Source organism: Trichosurus vulpecula, chromosome 3, assembly GCF_011100635.1.
Source record: "Trichosurus vulpecula isolate mTriVul1 chromosome 3, mTriVul1.pri, whole genome shotgun sequence".
In the NCBI taxonomy this organism is placed as follows: domain Eukaryota; kingdom Metazoa; phylum Chordata; class Mammalia; order Diprotodontia; family Phalangeridae; genus Trichosurus; species Trichosurus vulpecula.
Genome location: NC_050575.1, coordinates 103,507,630 through 103,527,858, shown reverse-complemented (window position 1 = coordinate 103,527,858; position 20,229 = coordinate 103,507,630). Strand labels below are relative to the sequence as shown.

Below are 20,229 nucleotides of genomic sequence, written 5' to 3'. Positions count from 1 at the left end.
TTGTTTGGCCTATCACCCACTTTTTTAAAAAAATTACTCAATGACCACTTGGAAATGTACTTTCTTTAACCCTTTAATGGTTATTTTTAATTTGCATCATTTCAAAAAAAATAAATTTGTTTTTAAATTATGCATCTTAATAATAAGTTTAATAATTTATTTTAAATTTCCTGAATTGAAATTTTGATGATGCAATATTGCATCATATAACCATATAGTATCATATTGTAAACACATCATTACACACATTTATAGCTGTCAACGCATGCTGGACTTTCTGATAATATGCAACACGCTTGCCTGCCAACACTTGCTCATTAAAACCTGTTGATGGACTTGACCACTGATGGGTTATAACTTGCATTTTGTGTGGTTTTTTTTGGAAAACAATGTAATTGCTATAACTTTAATCTTGTTACACAACAGATGAAATGTGTACAAATGTTTCTTCAAAATTGTCTTATCTCTTCTTTTCTCCTTACGCTTCCACCACCCCCTTATTTTTATTTGACACCCCCCAATTGCGCCTGAGGTTGCTGCTGCTGCTACTACTACTACTATTACACCCCACCCCAGGCAGTACTGCCCACTTTGGGAACCTGTGCCCTAGTGTAGACCACTGGAAATACAGATTTAGGAGTCAGTACAGAGGTCAGAACTACACATGTAGATTTGGAAGATATCTACATGGAGATGACAGTTGAAATCATAGAATTTTCAAGAAAAAGAATGTAACAAAAAAGGCCAATTACAAAACCTTGGAAAGTAGGGTCTGGAAGAGTCTCTCATCAAAAAAGAGTCAAGGAAGAATGTCTAGTGTCAAATGCTGCAAAAAAAGGTCAAGAAGAATGAGAACCAAAAAAGGGAGGGAAGGTAGGATAAATAAATTAGACAATTAGTCTGATGACCTTACAAGAAATTTCTGTAGAGTTTTGGGATGGAAGCCAGACTACAAGAGGTGAGAAAAACTGTAAAGAAAAATGGTAAGGAAATAAGAGAGAGAGTACAGACTACCAATTCTGGAAGTTTGACTACAGTAAGGAAATAGGAAAGAGCACAGACTACATTTTCTGGAGTTTGACAAAGCGGATAGAAGGTTCAATAGAAGCCTGTTTTTCTTAAAAGACTGAAGACACCTGTGCGTGTTTGTAGCAAGAAGGAAAAGAGTCATAAAACCATAGGTGTACATCTGGAAGAGACCTTAACAGTCATATCATTCAATCTCAGTAAAAAGGCAAAAAAAATAGTAGGACTTTCATGCTTATCAGCATAACAACAGCAGCTAATGCTTCTACAATGTTTCAAGGTTTATGAAGTGCTTTCCTCATATTTACCCTTTTCCAGATGAAGAAATTCAATCTCAGAGACGTTAAGTAACTTGCCATTAGTCACACAGCCTATAACTGTCAAAGCCAAGACCTGAATCTAGGGCTCTTTCCATTACATTATATTACCACTACCATGAGATGATGAGATAAAATTAGATTACAGTTAATAAAGATAAATGTAGAACCCTTCACTTAGATTCTTAAAAGTCAACTGCAAAAATACAGGATGAAGGAAATATGGTTAGACAATAAATTCATGTAAATAAGACCTGGAGGATTTAGCGAGCTCAATGAGTTACCAGTGTGATATAGCATGACCTTTTTTAGCTGTTGTCCTGTCAGATTATATTAATTAGGGTAGAATGTCTAAGATGAGGGCTGTGTTGGTCCTCCTAAATTCAAAGGACATTGCCAAGATGGGACATGACCAGATTAGGGGAGACCCAATACATAAAACTCATGCCATATGAAAAATTGTTTGAAAGATGCTTAGTCTGAAAAGGAAATATGGTGAGAAGGATGAAGAATATGGGGAGAAGGAATAAGCAAATTATATGATGCCTACTAAGCGCCAAGCATTATGCTAAGCACTTTTTACAAATAAGAAGAAAGATATTGTTGCTATCTTCAGTTATTTGTAGGTCTGTCTATAATGTGGAAGCAGAATTCACCTTTTTCAACTTAATCCAGAGGGCAGAACTATGGCCAATGAATGACAGCTACAAGGAAAACAAAATATGGGCACATTATAAGAGATAAGCTCCTAACAAACACCTGTCCATTAAATATGAAAAGGGAATAGGACAAAATGCTGGCAAGGATGTGGAAGAACAGAGACACTGATACACAGCTGGTGGATTCGTAAACTGGTCCAACCATCCTAGAGAACAATTTGAAACTATGCCCAAAGGGCTATAAAACTATGTATACCCTTTGATCCAGCAATACTACCATATCTGTATCCCAAAGAGATCAAAGCAAAAGAAATATCTATATGCACAAAAATGTTTCTAGCAGCTCTTTTTATGGTGGCAAAGAATAAGATATTGAGGGGATGTCCATCAATTGGAGAATGGCTGAACAAGCTGTGGTATATGATTGTGATGGAATACTTTTATGATGAATGCCATAAGAAATGATGAACAAGATCATTCAGAAAAATCAGGGAAGACTTATATGAACTAATGCAAAGTAAAGTGAGCAGAAACAAGAGAGCATTGTACCCAGGAACAGCAGCATTTTCATGGTCAACCATGAAAGATTTAACTATTCTAGTTAATACAACGATCCAAGACAATTCCAAAGGACTCATAATGAAAAATGCTATCCACATCCAGAGACAGAACTTTGAATGCAAACTGAATACTATTTTATTTTTCTTCTTTTAATTATTTTCCTATGCATAATTGATAACATATTGCTTGCCTTTTCAAGGGAGGGGCTTGAGGGAGGGAAAGAATTTGCAACTCAAAATGTAAAAAGAAAAAATAATGTTAAAAATAAATTAAAAAATTAAAAACAAAAATCACTGTCCAAAAGTGAAATGGGATACCTCAGAAGGCAGTAACAACCCACCTGACATTCATTCCTCAGAGGTGTTCAGGGAATGGATGATGACTTGTCTATCAGTGGCAGCACAGTACAGTGGAAAGAGCACTAGATCTGGAGTCAGAGAACCTGTATTCAAATCCTAGCTCTGCTGCTTACTACAGGCATGACCTCAGTCAAGTCACTTACCCCCTATGGCCTCAGTTTCCTCAAATGTAAAATGAAGATGTTGGACTAGGTGGCTTCTAAAGTTCCCTCTGCCTCTAGATCTAGAGTCCTATGTTGTGGAAGGGACTCCAAGCTTTCAGGTAGGAGGTTGGATTGAATGTCCTCTGAAGACTTTTTCAACGCTCAGATTTTATTATAAACAAATTTCATTAATAAGTTATTTTCTCCTTCTTTCGGGAGAAAAACAGAACTGCCCAAGGACTAGAGTGAATGTTGATTTCTAGGGCCCCCAATAAGAGACACTGACCCTTCTCTACACAATGCTATTTATCATGTTCTTTCTTTCTGACCTTTCTGATTGTTATTAATCCATGAAATCCATGTGCCTTTGTTCTTCTACAAGCCAATTTGAATCAATTTTGAAAGTAAGATTTCATGAGACACTCTAACCACTCTCTAATATCTATCCAAGGTGCTCTCTTCAAGCCCTAATATTTTAATGTGCTTGAAAAGACTGTTAAGCTTATCTGACATGCTTTGTTTTCAATAATCCCAAAGGTACTTGCTTTTCCTTTTAGTGCTGGGAAGTCAATGCTCTCCTAAATGCTTAAATATGTCCTCTTGTTCCTTAAGTTCATAAATTTAACATAGAAGACCCCTCCTCCCCGCCCCAGGATTCTCAATATCATTTCTGTTTACTGACACTTCTACAGTACTTTATGGTCACAAATCATAAATCTTGTTGATTTCTTTTGTTCAGTTTGATCCCCATCAACAACTCTGTGAGAGAAATACTTAAAATTACTTCATAAATCTATGATTTTAATGTTACAGGCACTTTCCCTACCCATACAAGTAGTAACACCTCCATGCCTTAGTAAATGTTCTTCATGAGGCTGGCCACACGCACCACCCCCACCCCCAAAAATACAACATGGTAGACAACTTCCTGGTGATAAGACTCCTTACATTTGGCTAGTCTAGTCCTCAGAGTATAACCCATCTCTACCTTCTAGATTGCGGAACTTGCCTGAGCTGACACAAATTCAGGGTCACTTCCCATACCAGGGTGGGACATGAGATGTAAGTGGTTGCCAGAGTCCAAAAAGACCCCTAGGAATCATCTAGGTCAGTCATCACCTGAAACAACAATTCCTCTCTACAAAATATCACTTTGCCAGTGGGGAAACTGAGACCTAAGGATACAGAATAACTTGCTCAATGTCATGATGCCCTTAAGGGACAGTGGCAAGTACTCAAACCAAAATCTTCTACTCCAATCTCAGTGTTCTTTCTGCCATACCATTATGCCTCAGTTTAGTTACTTGAGCAACCCCATCATAGACTCTGCTGCAAGTTGAAAAGGACTTTTAAAAAGGCCATTTAGTCTGACTTCTCCATGTAACATGAATTCTCTTCTACAACTTCCTCAGCAAGTAGCCATCTGATCTCTGCCTAAATACCTCCAGATAGAAGGAATTCACTACCTCCTCAGTAGAGTATGACAACATATCATGGGGGATAAAGTGATGAACTGGAAGTCACAAAGACCTGAGTTCAAATTCTACCTAATATTTACTGGTATGGGACCATGGGGAAGTCATTGAACATCTCTGGGACCCAGTTTTCTTACCTATTTCAGAGTAAATATCATCTGTAGTATCGACATAAACAGGTTGTTGGAAGGCTCAAATGAGATAATATATGTAAGGAACATTTTTGCAAATTCCAAAGCATTATACAAATGCTTATTAGTCCATTCAATTTGTGAATACTTGCATTTACTACCAATTTCTTCCTTTTACTACCAATTTCTTCTTTATATTGAACTGAAATCTGCCTTTCTATAACTTCTACCTCTTGTCTGCCTTCTGGGTCCAAGAAGAAAAAACCCAATCACTCATTCTTGAAGACTCCTTTTAAGTATTTCATTGTACGTACATCCCCAGCCCCACATGTCTTCAACTAATCCTCATATGACACAGTTTCTAAGTTCCACTCCACCTGGCCACCCTCTTCCGCACAAGCCAAAGCTTGTCAATCAGTACTCCTGAAATGTAGTCCCCAGACTGTGGGTCAGACCGCAATATCACTATCCCACCCCACCTTCTGAATTCCATACTTCTGTTAACATATCTGAGGATTTGCTTTTCCTTTTTTTTGCTGCTAAGTTGATTCATGAAACTTGTAGTGCATGCAAAAAATCTAGTTCTTTTCCCACAAAGGCAGGTAACTTTATCTGTCTTGTCGTCTCTTCCAAGGTCTGTACAGTCCACACTTTTTAAAGGAGCCACGTGTTTTCCTGTTATATCTGGCAACAGTTTATTTTTTATAGGTGCCAATTCAGGAGGTTAAGTGTGCTTACAACAGAACATTTCCTGCACATTACTAGGATGTCCAAATGCATTACTGTCACCTGTAGAAGAAAATTTAATTTGGAAACTATTTTTAAAAGCAGTATCACCAACTGAGTATTAAGCTCACAAAGCTCCCTTGTCTATACTAACCCTCACAAAGGAGAAAAGCCAAAACCTGCCTCTCAGGCTGATAAGCTTAGCAAATTCACTTTTATTTTCTGTGTTTACAATCATAAGGTAGTGGTCAAAAACAACCTACTTCACTTTCTCTGCTATGGGATTTTAACATCATCATCATCAATTAATATTTATTGAGTACCCACCATGTATTTTGCACTGCTACTGTTTCCACAGCAACACAATGTCATCCCTTATTTAAAGAGGAAATGCTATCATCTCCTATGATCATAGTTCATAAAGGTGACATTAACTCTACTAGAAAAGATCCTATTGTTGAATTATACAATAATTTCACCAAACCAAAAGAGAAAAGAAATTTAGTATGTGTGAAGAGTCCTTGCACTTGTGTAAACATACCAGAATGCACCCAGAATGAGCCTGTTCTTAACACAGAGGGTGTGTGTGTGTGTCACAACTGTTATAGAAACAGAATTTTAGACTATCACTAGCCATTAATTGTTCTTTTATTAGACAAAAAATCAAGCAAGCAAGGACAGAAAATAAAGTTGCACTGTACTGCTAACAGCTCCCCAGAGGAGGGTAGAAGTGATTATTGAGTTAAATGACTACATTGGTAACAACTGCAACATAGAGCTGTTTCTTCCATAAGATCTGTTCGGGCTGTCAAATTCCTGGTGCTAAGATTTGCTGGAAAATGAAATAATTATCCCCTCAGCCTTTTTTCAGATCCCTTCTCTTCCATCAGGACCCCAAGTCATTACTAAAGGGTTGATAATTTAATTATTTTTCCCACCTGCAAAAATTAGCATCATATATTGGATAGTGTGAAAAAAAAGTTGGGGTAAGAGCAAACCTGTAAATAGCATAATTAGACAACATTGGTTCATCTGCTAGGTTTGGGTTTCTTGGTCAACAGGTGATTGCAGTCCCAGTTTGGAACTAAATATAAAAATCTAGGCAACTTTTAGAATCCAAATTTTCCATTGAAAACAAGGTAGCTGAAACAGCAAGGAAAAAAAAACCATGCAAGGAGATTTTCTATTGCCATCAAACTTTCCAAGTTTTAGCTAGGATTCCTAAATAACATCAACCTGTGGTTATATTGGCTTTAGATTTTGTTCCCACAAATTCCCATTAAGTTGACAAGACTGTGCAATTATGTTAGTAGTGTCAGGCCAATAGATTTGTTCAATGTTCACCATTTATCTCCATCAACAAATGTAGACGTTTGTTGAATGAGGGTGAAAAGACAGGAAGAAATAGTCTAATAATTAAATGGGCTAGTTAGCATGACATTAGAAAGGAAACAATGCTACAAACAGAACACAGTTTCTACAAATTAATGGTTCTTAGGAAGGCCAGAGTTTCCAACACAAATTCATTTCATCAGTCAGACAATCCTTAACAACTGCAGCCCTTCAATAATAAAGCAGCATTTGAAATGTGAAATATCACAGGTAGAACCAACAGGGACACATGGTACTGAAACACAAGTCATGTTTTTCCCCCAAAAAACTAGATGCCAAGCCTACTTGCCTTCCTTGTGTGTTATGAAATAGCAAACAAAGAAAAGGTGCTGGCTGCTCTCGCACTTTTCTAAATGTTTTAACAAAAGGCTGCTGAATAAATACATTACTCAGAGGGAGGGAAAAGTTCCTTCACAGAGATGAGAAGATTTGCATTTTAATAGTTAGGGAAAGAGCACCACCCAATGGAAACCAATCAAACTGCAGAGCATTCAGCACTGGACAGCTTCCCTGAGGAACTTCCTGGTTCCAGCAGAAACTCAAGGGAATGGAGATAGGGATTTGGTGATTCTTTGTGTATGTTCCTTTACCTGGGGTGTACACGCTGTAAGAGATTTTGGGGATATGAAAACCTAGAAAGTCAAGTGAAATCTAAAACACACACTTCTCACAGTGTCCCATGACTAAGATTCTCTTGTGGAAATTGCTATCCTCACATTCCACAGCAAGATTTTAATGTACTGTTATTTCTTTCACTCTCCTCACATGAAATCCTTACTGGGGAAAACACATACTCTGTAGACTTATTACCTTTCAGTATAGGTTCTCTCTCCTTGTTCACTAACCCTTTTTCTCCCTCCTCAAATCAAACACCTCGAAGAATCTTTCAAGCAATAGAAAGGTACAGTTCCCGGTGGCAAAAAAGCCTTGATGTCATCCTCATTTTTTAAAACATTATGCCAGTTCAAGCCTAACATTTCTATTGGAGCAGTCATTACAACTGTTTCTCGGTCTACCTCAGAAGCAGTTTGTTTTATAAGACTACATTTCCCAAAGGTTTGGGTTTTTTTTTTTAAAGCCTTGGTAATGTATGTGAACAGCTGTTGCTTAGCAATCTAAATCCAGCCATTTCTTATTAAGTACCATTTGGTTTATCTCAACCTCTTTTTTCTGGAACTGAGCAGTTAAAACTCAACATGGTCAAGCACATTTCCCATCTATTAAGGCAATGGAAAGAAACGTCAACACTATCTTTAACAGGAAAAACTCCACTACTCCCTCCTCAGTGTCTTACTCTGGGGACCATGGATTGTTACTGTCAAATTGTTTGTGTAACACTGAAATGATTGCTCTGTCTATACGGAACACAGAGATCAAGTACACAAAGGGTCGTATTCCGCTAGCTGCACATCAGTACAATCTTCACCAATTCAGATTCTTCCTACCATTCACCCAATTTTATTATTGCCATCACATTATCATCTTTCAAACTTTTCCAAAATCCAACTGAACCAGACCCAAGACAAAGTCATTTGACTGCAAAGGGGTTCTGACAGATAAGCAAGACTGTCTCCACTACTCACCACACAACACAAAACGTTCTCCGAGGATAAGATTGAGGTTTGGTTGCCACCCCCCCCCCCTTTTATTTTCCCAACAGAAGAATAAGAAATTTTGGGAATTTATGCCATTTTAACTCTTAGCTATATATCCAAAGACCATCACCTAAGTTAGTCTTGTGGAGGTTTATAAGGGGGTGGGGGTTGAAGAGGAAGAAAATTAATCATCGGAGATGGCTGGATATTACATTCTTATGGAAAGAAGCCTTCCCATCCAGGGGCGGGAAGACAGCCACTTGCCTGAATAGGCACCTGTCGTCTTTAAGTAATTCTAGCTATGTCTAAAGGAACTGTAGGAGGGAGGGGAAAACAGACTTGTTGCAAGGGACAGATACCCCAAATCCAACAACCTCAAATATTAGGCTGACAGACTCTGACAAGTGTGAAATAGACAGTCCAAATATTCCCAGCATCCGAGGAAGTTATCCAATCCCGAGGCCCTCAATGGAAAGTAACTACTCCACTTTTTTAAAAGGCTGACCAACTTTTGATTTAAAGGTACGAGAATGGGGGTGGGGGGAGGTAGATGGTAGCTAGCACTGTCTTCTACCGCTGGCCGGCCTCTGCCTCTTTCTCTGGTTTCAGAACAGCTGCTAGCTAGGCAAGAAGCCTGAGAATGCCATCCCTGGAGCAGAGGCTGTAACTTTGTCCCTGGAGCTGCGGAGAAGCCTCCAAAGGGAAAGGAGACTCAGGGCTCCCGCAAACCGCTCGGAGCTGGTTCTCAGCCCGAGCCCCCCACACAGGTGAAGGCTGCGAGCCAGTCCGCGGTCCCCGCGACCGTGAAACGAGGCTCCCTGCGGGACCTTGGGGAAAAGTGGACTGAGGCGGCTTCGAGAGCGCTTGGGACAGCCGGCACTAGACGCCAGCCGGAGACCGAGCGGGGCTGGCCCGGGACTGACCGGCTGGCAACGGTTCCTCCGACGGCCGTGACTGTGACACAGAGCCCGCTGCTGCGATCTGGGGGGGACGCGGACTTGCAGCCCTGGCCAAGCACCGGAGCAGATCTGGTGAGGGAGGTGAGTCCCGGGACCGGCGGCGGGGCGCTGGGCGAGGCACCCGGTCCCCAGCTGAAACCAATGGCCAACTCCCAGCCCCCGCCTCAACTTGGAGGCGCTTCCCGGCCCCACTCACCTGCAAAGCCCTGTCCCTCTGCTGGGTGCAACAGCTGCAGAAGGAAGACAAACGTAGCAGTCCTGATCATGCTTTACTGGCGGGTGCATCCCCTTCCAGTGGCGGCCGATCAGAGGCTGGGGCTGGGGGCAGTGGGCTGGCGAACAGCCCCGGCGGCGGCGGCGTCCTCAGCGGAGACTGAGCGCCGCGGCTCCGCGCTCCGGGCTTGGGTTCCGCGCTCGGGCGGCTGCTCTTCGGCTCTGAGGAGTAGCACCAACTGAGGGAAGGAGGGAAGGGGGGAGGGACAAGGGGGAGGGGCACCGAGCCGGGGAGGTGGGGGGGAGCAAATGCGAGAGGGAGGGGGTGGGAAAGGAGATTTCCCCCGAGTCCTAACGCCCGCCTATTCCTTGCCTCCGCTCCCGCACACCCGGGCGCGCACTCGCTCCTCCTCGGCTGGAGCCCACGGAACCGCCACAGCCCAGCCGGCTGAGCGCAGACCCCCGGAAAGGAGCTCCGGACTTGGGAGGAGGCTCGACTGGCCTGTCCTCCCCGAGCTGCCTTAGGGGCTTACCCCAGAGAGGCTGCACGGGAGCCTCCGCTCTGGCCCGACCCCAGCCGTCTGTCCGCCGTGCAGCCCACTTGGCAGGTGGCTGAGGACACGGCCCAGGCGGCTGTGCAGGTACCGGGCGGGGCCCGGGGCACGGGGGCCAGACACGTGGGGGGGGGGGGGGACAGAGAGGGGCGAGAGAGGTTGATGGGGCACGTGGGAAAGGGGAACCTGGAGGAGAAGAGGCGCCTGAAACTCGGGGCTGTGGCCCAGTGTAGACTAGCCCCCTACAAACATGCCCCTGGCTCAGCCGGCTTTCCGAGAGGGTTTCGAGGGTGGGGAGACCTCCGCTGAGAACAAGCTTGGGCTGACTGGGACTCTAGGGCTAAAACGGTCTTTTCTCCCGATTATTCACTTAACTCTGTTAGCTCTGCGTCCACAAACATATACACACACACGTCTGCCTTACGCACCTCCCAGACATCCACACGCATCCCCACGTCTCTCAACGCACCCCCACAGACACAAACACACCTCCTTTCACACACCTCCCCACTCCACAGGCACCCTCCTTCACCCCCACTACATACTTCCCTCCCCATCATACCTCTCTCCGGCCCCCCCCCACCATAACGCGCCTCCTTCTGTCCCCCCACTCATTTCCCTTCTCCCCCGCACATACACACCTCCTTCCTCCCCAGACACAGATCACACACACACACACCTCGACCTCCCCACACACCCCTCATCCTCAGACCTCCCTCCTCCTCCTTCACACAGACACACCCCTGTTCTTCCCCCTACATACACAGCTACACCGCCCTCCTCCCCTCCGCACACACAGACACACCTCCCTCCTCCCCTCCACACACACAGACACACCTCCCTCCTCCCCTCCACACACACAGACACACCTCCTTCCTCCCCTCCACACACACAGACACTCCTCCTTTCTTCCCCTCCACATACACTCACCTCCCTCCTTCCTCCCCACACACAGCCGCACACCTCCATCTACCCCTTATCCCATCTCCTCTCTAGAGACCCATATACCCTCTCCACCCCTACTTCTCACCCCCAATATTCCCCACCTCCCACAACTCTGTCTCTTCTACACAATCCTCCTTGCACCCTCTCAGAACACTTCGATATCTCCCCCCCCCCCTTTTCCGAAGATAGACATCTCTCATCCCTCAACCCTCACAGATATATTCCCCCCCACCTCTCCCTGGGCCCCTGCAGGCACCAGCAGCCTACGAGCAAGCTTTGCAAACAGCTCCCTCTCCTGCCCTTCCTTTTGCTATTTCTCACTCCCGAGGAAAGAGAGTATTGTATTGTTTTCTGGTTTTGTTGTGGGGTTTTTTCCTCCACCCAGCTAAGCAATGAGCCATATTGGCATCGATTTGGGGGGCAGAGAAACCAGATCCGAGAGCCCAGGAGGCTAGTGGAGAAGACCTGTTTCAGATTCAAGTGATAGGGTTATTGGGCTCGTGGGGAGTTCAATTTTGAGTAAATTTCAGTATGAGGAGGCTGGTCTCTTGAAAGTCTCTCACATGGTTTTGTTTTCAGAACCATTTCAAGATTACTTTCCTATCTCTCTTGTCTCTGTGCCCCATTCTTTGCTTTTTCATACACTACATCTTTGTTCTCAACAGCTCTTCCGTCCCAGTTCTTGTACCCATTCTACTCCCAGTCACATATTCAGCCCTAGCCATGGGACTCATTTTTCTGTAGGGTATAGAGTCAGAAAACTGAGGTTCCAATGTTGGCCCCAACATTTTACTGGTTTTGTGACCCAGGGCAATCCACTTACTGTCTTAGCCTCAGTTTTCTCATCTGCAAAGTGGGGTTAATACATGTCCCATAGGCTTATTCTAATTAAACTTCTTTTAAACCTTAAAAGCCTAAGGAAATATGAGTCTATTCCAAAGACTTAATTTCTATAAAGGATTTCTTCTTTTCTTTCTAAGCAACCCTGGGGTTTGCTGATGAAAAGCTGTAGTATCCAAGATACTTATTTCTCCACACCTCTGCTCTTCAGCACTCCCAAGATAAAACATGGGGCATCTTTCTCCAGACATCACAACATAGGCCCCAAATCAAAGGATGATAAATCTAGAACTAGAAGATACTCACAGGCCATCTAGTCCAACTCTTTCATTTATAAATGAGGAAACTGAGACTCAGATTGGTTAAATGACTTGCCCAAGATCACACAGTAAGAGGTCAGGCAGTCAAGGTCACACAGGTAATCCAGAGGTGAGATTTGAACCCAGGTCCATGGACTTCAGAGACAGTACTGGTTGCAGAGAGCCACACTTCTTGTCTCATCATGAAAGAATCCTCTCTGCCCAGGTCAGGCCACAGAATTTCAACTAGTAGAGGAAGATTAAAATGTTCGATTTGTCAGGTAGTTAGGCTTTCCTAGATTCTCCCAAGGGATGGAAGGGATGCTAAATGGGAACATTTACCACCCACTGGCCCTAGAGTAGAGGTCTGGTCTAGAGAAGCAACCAGTTAAGGAGCTAAGGGAAGGGAAGAATTAGTGATGACTCAGGATTTAGAAATCAGTGAAATGTTAGATGAAATCATGGGTCCAGGCAGAAAAAGAAAAAGTTAGAGCTTCACCTCTTTGCACAAGGGGTCCCCCACATCTGGAATGGGATCCCTCCTAACCAGCACTTCATAGAATCCCCCAACTTCCTTCAAAGCACTGTTCTAATGCTATGTCCTCCAGAAGGCCTTTCCTGGTCTCACTCCCCCTCTCTTCAGTTACTAACACACTGACACTCTCTCCCTCTTGAAATTGCATTGCATTTGTTTTTGTCCATGATGTATCCCAACCAGTAGAATATAAGCCCTCTGAGAAAGGGACTATCTCTGTTTCTGTCTCTCTGCCGCCGTCTCTTTTTCTCTATCTCTCTCTGTCCCTTTTTTCTGTCTCTCTGTATCTGGTTCCATATATATATGTATGTATATGTGTATGCCTATACATATATACATATATTTATATAAAATCCATGTATATGTTGGCATATATCATATGTGTTGCATATACACATACATATATGCTTATACATGTGTGCATGTATATGTGTGTATGTGTGTGCATATATATATAGTGTATATAAATAGATCCCTAATGCTTAGCACATAGTACAAACTTCCTTTCTGAAGGAATTGAATAGAACTGGAAGAGACCCTAGAAAACATCTTGTCCCACTCCCCCATTTCACAGATAGAAAACTGAAACCTGGGGTGATGAAAGAACCCAGCCCAGGCTCACAGCCTGTTAGTAACAGAGGCAGAATTAACCCTCAGGTGTCCCGACTCTTCTCCCTCCACCATGCGTTCCATTTCACAGGCCCTCTATTTTGAGAGAGCAAAGTCTTCTGAATGCTATCCTTGTGGGCCTAGAAGGAGTAATAGAGAAGCGAGGTTTCTAAGTCACACTTGTAACTTTTCCACAATCCCTTGGTCTCATTCCAATTAATGGCAGTATCCCCTTTTTTCTGGAAAAGAAAAAAAAAAGGCATTTCTTACATTGGCACTTCCAGCTCTCAGATCCTTCTCAAAACTGATTATTTGTGTATGTGCACACAGACCCTGGAGCCTTAGCATCTCTGTTGCTGCTGGTCTGTGGAGCACACGCAGTTTCTGTGATACATGGATGAGTGTTAGCTCCAGTCAAATTCAGCAAAAGGGACCACACATTCAGGGAAGGGGCTGAACCGGAGCTGAAGCCAACCAAGTGTAATCTCCATTTCAAATGCCATAGGAAAGGAGGATGTGGGCTGGAGTTCAAAGAGGAAGATAAGCCAGGGTCCCTTCCCAATCACTGATTCTTTTCCTGGAGACTAGTTGAATCAGCCATCATCAGGATGTTTCTGCTTCCTCAGACTGGGTCAGAAACAAGTGCATTTTTAAATAAATGTTAATCATTCAGTGTTTGGCTCTGAGCGTAGCACTATGATATTAATTTGTTATTCAGTTTATCAAAGGGTAGGTTTTCACAGTGCTTCTGGGTTCAGAAAATGGAGGTTCTGGTCCTCAGTTTGCCGCTGACTACTAGCCACTGGGACCTTGGGCAAACTCCTGACCCTCTCTAGACCTCATTTTCTCCATCTTCTTAACCCCAGTGTCTCCTTGTTACCTTTAGGATTAAATATCATGTGAGAAGGTTCTACTAGATTACCTCTAAATATGATAATTGTTTACATTTATATAGAATTCTATGGTCACAAAATGTTTTACCTAGATTATCTCATTCGGTCTTCAGAGTGACCCCATTTAGGCAATATGGTACAGTGGGTAGTGTGTTTGACTTGAGAGTCGAGAAGAGCTGGGTTCACATCCCACCTGTAACAGTAGCTGGGTGACCATGGGTGACTTTTCTGAGCTTTTGTTCCTTCATCTGTAAAATGACATTAATACCTGTAAGTATCGACTTTACACATTTGCTGTGTCAAATAAGCATACATACAAAGTGGTTTGCAAGCTTTGAGGTTCTGTAGAAATCTCAGTGATGGTTATCATACCCATTTTATAGATAAGAAAACTGAGGCTTAGGGAGCTTAAACTTATCTGAGAGTCATACAGCTAGCAATGATAGAGTCAGGACTCAAACCTAGGTCTTTCTGACTCCAAATCTCAGGCTCTTTCCACTATACCACACTGCTCTAATGTTTTATAATTCTTTGGTTACTTACTCTGTTAAATAAAACTGCGAGTCAGACTTATGAGAATTGGGGATTTTGCCTGCTAACAAGCAGATCTCCTCTGGGTAGTGATATTCAGTCACCCCTGAGCCAGGAGTGTACATTTGTCTACTGTAGATGCATGTGTCTGAGAAAAGCTAGAGAATGTCTGGGGCAAGGAGGGTGCTAGCAGACCTGCCTAGTGTCTGTATGTGTGTATAATTAGAGAATTGGGAGAGATGTCAGAAGAATGTTAATATCAGATGCCTACTACACCTCACACAATAGGGGAAAATAACTCAAAGCCAGTTGGCATCTTAAATGCTAAATATTTGACAATAAGCCAATAGAGGGCACATCAACAGGGAGGGGACCCCTGACCAGCTGCCTGCACCCAATATCTCCCAGTCATTCTTTGTCTGCTTCCCACTCCCACAATGTTGTCAGCACATTTGGAGCAAGCTATGTGCATAAATACATATACCAGCTGTCTCTTTTAATCTGGTTGCAAGATGAAATCATTAATAGATGTCAGACACATTGGCAGCAATCTCTTATGTATCATCTTCATTAATAATTTCCTTCTTTCTGAGAAAAAATTAGTAACAAGCAACCATCAATAATTCAGAAATACAAGTTAACCTTTATATTAGCAGAGTGACTCTTTGCGTGGAGCTGAATATTCTGGAGTCAGTCACTCTGGCTTGAGCAATGTTTTATGGCAGGAATATTAATATGTATTAGTGCTGTCTATCAGGTCAGACAAATAGAAATGCATAAGAGCACACTGTAAGTATTTCTCAAACTTAACCTCTTGATCCAAGTCTATTTTTATAGAGAAAAAATTACATTACCCAATGATCTATCTCTCTCCGAAACCAGGACTTTCAAAAGGAGGCTCTGGCCTTATAAAGGAGAACCAAATTGAGGTGGACCCAATCGGAGACACTGGCCCTGATGAGGCTTCACCATGTTGTAGCTGGATTCTTCCTGTAGTATCACATAGCAAGAGAGGACGAAGAAAAAATGCAGCATCTCAGAGAGACTTGGAACAAAGATGGCTGCAAGAAGGGGAGAGTGAGTCAGGGGGAGAAGGAGGGAAGAGACATTGAAATTGCCTGGAAAGAGATACAAACAGAGGCTGTGACGTACGAAGTGGGAAAACGGATAGAGATTAAGGAACAGGGACTGGGTCCCTATTCTGAGTCAGATTCTACTCTCAAATTGTATGGCTAGAAAAGTCTGTCCAGTATAGCCCTAGTCAAAAAAGGAATTTTTTAAACTCTTCAGAATCCACCAATGAAGGGAGGCATCTCACCTTCCAAAACTCTGGAGAGCAGAGGCTTTTGCACAAGGCACAGCTGATGGTTAAAAAACACCTGCGCTGTATCCAGTTTAGCAAATAAAACACAAGATTCCGTGAACTTAGTGCCAAGACTAACCCAGGAAGACATGAGTTCTAGTCCCAGATCTGCTATACCGACCAGCTACCTGAACTTGAACATTTCTTGTCTCCAAGCCTCAGTTGCTCCAACTATACAGTGAAGGGGTTGGATGAAATTCTCTACAAGGTTCCTTCTAGTTCTGATGCTCTGTGATTATGAAAAGTCCAGTGGTTCTTGCTCTCTCACGAAACAGGGAAAATCTTTGCTTTGGTTTTTTTGTTTTGTTTTAGGGGGGTTGTTTGTTTTGTTTTGTTGCTTCATAGTGGCTTAGTTATAAACTGTTGGATAGTCCCTGAAAATAGGGCATCTAGGTGATGCAGTGGATAGAACACTGGGCCTGGAGTCAGGAAGACCTGAGTTCAAATTCAGCCTTAGACACTTATTAGATGTGTGACCCTGGGCAGGTCACTTAAGCTTGTTTGCCTCAGTTTGCTTATCTGTAAAATGAGCTAAAGAAGGAAATGGCAAAGAGATCCCAAATAGGGACACGAAGAGTCAGACACAGTGGACAAAATGACTTTAAAAAAACTCTCTGAAAGCCCTCATATCTTGTTCTGTGTGCCCTTATCAGACTCCATGGAGCAGATCATGTCCAGTTTGACAAACTACATTTTAGGAAGGATATTGGCCAGCTGGAGCGTGCCTAAAGGGAAGAGATCAGGGTGGTGAAGAGAATAGAGGACTAGATCATACAAACCTTAATTGAAGAAACTAGAGATGCTTACCCTACAAAAGAGACTTGTTTTTGTTTTTTAACAGAATGATGGGTACCTTCTGGGCATTTCCAACTACTGTAGATCCTCAGGCACTAATAATATGAACTAACCTACTGTATCATGAGGCCATGGGAATTAATTCCTGAAACTTGAAGATGATACAAATACAGATTGTCCCAAAAGTCTTAGTGCAGTTCTAAGCTTAAGTAGCTCAGAACTGCACTAAGACTTTGGAGACACTCTCCATTGCAGACTATCAGGATCAGAAGGGATCTGGCAGGGAGAGAAGCCGAAGCCCAGGGAGAGACAATTTCTTCAAGGTAAAACAGCTGGGTAAGTGTCAGAGCTAAGATTTGAACCCACCTCTCCTGACTCCAAACCTAATGCTCTTTCCATTCCACCCTCTGGCAGTATTTATCTCATATGTATATAAAAATTTGTACCAGAGATATACATATAGGTATAGGGTTTGTTTGTTTTCTTTTTAATGTTCAAACTTTCCCTCATTCTAGAAAACCCAAGCTAACTTACTTGCCAGTGAGTGCTCAGTAAATGTTTGCTTATGGTGGGGATGAAATGGGATGATGTGTTAATGAATTATTTATTTACTCCTAGAGTTAATTAACAAAATCCAGACCTTGATTATGTCATAAGTGAAAACATGATGATCCTCCTGAGTGTTCACTGGACATTAATCCCTGTTATAAAACCAGCATAACAGATGAATTCGGCTCCTAAACAGAAGGTAAGGACTGGGACAAATCCTGGGTGGAGTGCAAGACTTTAATAGGGAGCAATCACAATTTAGGGTTTCTAGTGAATGAATGAACAAATGAAGCATTTATTAAGTGCTTACTATGTGCAAAGCTCTGTACTAAGTACTGAGGATAGAAATGGGAGGAAGGAGAAGGGAACAAACATTTATTAAGCAAATACCATATACCTGACAGTGTGCTAAGGACATTACAAATATTTTATTTCATCCTCACAACAATCCTGAGAGGTAAGTTAGTGAGACAAACAGATGTTAGGACTTGCCTAAGGTCACATAGCTATTAAGTGTCTGAAGTCAGATTTGAACTTGTCTAAGCTAGTGACGAAGTGGATACTGGACCTCAAGTCAGGAAGATTCTTTCTCCTGAGTTCAAATCTGGCCTCACATACTTACTAGCTGTGTGCCTCAGTTTCCTCATCTGTAAAATGAGCTGGAGAAGGAAATGGCAAACCAGTCCAGTATCTCTGCCAAGAAGATCCCAAATGGGGTCATGAAGAGTCGGACAGGACCGAAAGTTACTGAACAACAGTGAACCTATAGACAGAATAAAAACCATAACAAAAGTAGCAAGACATTTCATTAGGATAGGATGTTGTTGTTGTTCAGTAAGTAAATAATACAGAAAACCTCTATCTTCTACCACCAGCATCGTATATGAAGGGATAAAACTTCCCACTGATTCCCACCTCTATGGGCAGGGGAAGGAAACATTCCCTTGAATAACTCAAGCTCTAAGGTGATTACATCATAGCTGGACAGCCTCCCATAGTCCTATATCTGAACAACCTGCTGTGCCCTGTCTGTTCTTGGCTTCTATCTCTCACAGCTCCTTTTGTGTGCCCCTAGTGCTCTCCTTGCTGCTGGTGCTTCCCTCTGACACTTTAAGACACCCTCAACTGAAGCTTTGCCCTCTCCTGTTACTCTGCCTCCAGAGCTACCACTGGCCATTCTTCCAATGGACTGCTACTGCCATCTTCTGGAGCTGTTATCCACTGATGAAGCTTCCACCAGGAGACTGATCCAAGTCAACATGTCATTGCTGATGAGCACATTTTCAGTTCTTTTGTTAGGAAAACTTGAGATAGACAAGGGAGAAGCATCAAAGCCTTTTCTTTTTCTTGATGGCTAGCAAAACTTTTTTTCCTTCTTTGACTCATGCCCTCACCCTACACTCCCCCAAAATAAGAATTCACCCAGTCATAGGATCATAGATTTAGAGTTGTAAAGTACCTAATAAACCATTTAGCCCAACCCACTCCTTTAGAGATGACAAAACTGAGACCTGAAAAGGTTAAGTGACTTGTCCAAGGTCACACGATTAGAAAGTGACAGAAATAGTCCTCACTCCTAATTTGGCTAGGGCAAGTACATTCTTTTTAACTCCTCTCTAGCCCCTCACAGCTAGCCCCCATGTTTTCTAAGTACCTTGAAGAGGCACTTAGCAACACTGGATGAGGAGAGGCTGGAATGGATAAGCTTTGCCCTGAATTCCCATCATTACACCAAAGGTCCCTGTCTCCCTTCTATATACTTCTCATGTTTTCTGTTATTCTCTACCCCACTTACATCATGTAAATATTTAAGCAAAAAATAAAAACCCCATGAAAATATAATTCACTTATTCAATCATTCACTCAACAGACAGTATGCAGCTGCTATGTGTAAGGGCTTATGCTGGATAACATGCACCAAGAAATGGTCCCTCCCTTCAAGGAGCTCACAGTCTAGTAAACTGGTTTCCATCCCTAGTGTCAGAGGAGCTCAGGGTATGCACTTTGTCCTAAGTTTTTTACACTACAATGCAAAACAACCATGCCCTAAATCAGTTAAGATATGTTGAAGCTGTAGTATCACCACATCCATAGCACTAAAGATAATACTAAGGATGAAGCTAAAGAAATCAGGCCCATTTCTTTTGCAGAATCACAGAATTTCAGAGTTGGAAGGAATCACAGGGATTATACTGGGAGTCAGGAAGATGAGTTCAAATCCTACCTCAGACATTTCCTAGTTGTGTGACCCTGAGCAAGCCACCCAACCTCTGTCTGCCTCAGTTTCCTCATCTGCAAAATGGAGATAATAAAAGCACCTACCCCATTGGGTTATTGTGAAGATCAAATGATAAAACATATGAAAAACATTTTGCAAACCATAAAGTGGTATGTAAATGCTGGTTATTGTTGTTATCTTATTTATACCATATGTGACAAGGGGTCATTCAGCCTTTGACTGAACATCTGAAGTGAAGGGGACCCCAATACTTCCTGGGGTCATTAATTCTACTTTTGGGCAACACCAATCGTAAGGGGAGACAGAGAGACAGAGAGAGAGAAGAGAAAAGAAAAGAATAGGGATGAAGGGAGGGGAAGGGAAATAGGAGAGAAAGGAGGGAGAGGGAAGGAGAGATGGAGACATAGAAATCATACATAACTACCTTTCTTGAACTTCTACCCATTCCTCATAGTTGTGCCTCCTGGTACCAAAAAGAATGTTTGACAGCAGTTCATAGACTCCATTGTCTTTTCTCCCAC

At 42.6% G+C, this 20,229-nt stretch overlaps 1 long non-coding RNA gene across 1 annotated transcript; it reads left to right on the top strand.

Moving 5' to 3' along the window:
• Nucleotides 1-10,064: 10,064 nt before the first annotated feature.
• On the top strand, nucleotides 10,065-18,821 carry LOC118844621. The gene is made up of 3 exons (XR_005009973.1): nucleotides 10,065-10,197; nucleotides 17,539-17,668; nucleotides 18,545-18,821. It is a non-coding gene; the product is annotated as an uncharacterized LOC118844621 (long non-coding RNA).
• Nucleotides 18,822-20,229: the final 1,408 nt, after the last annotated feature.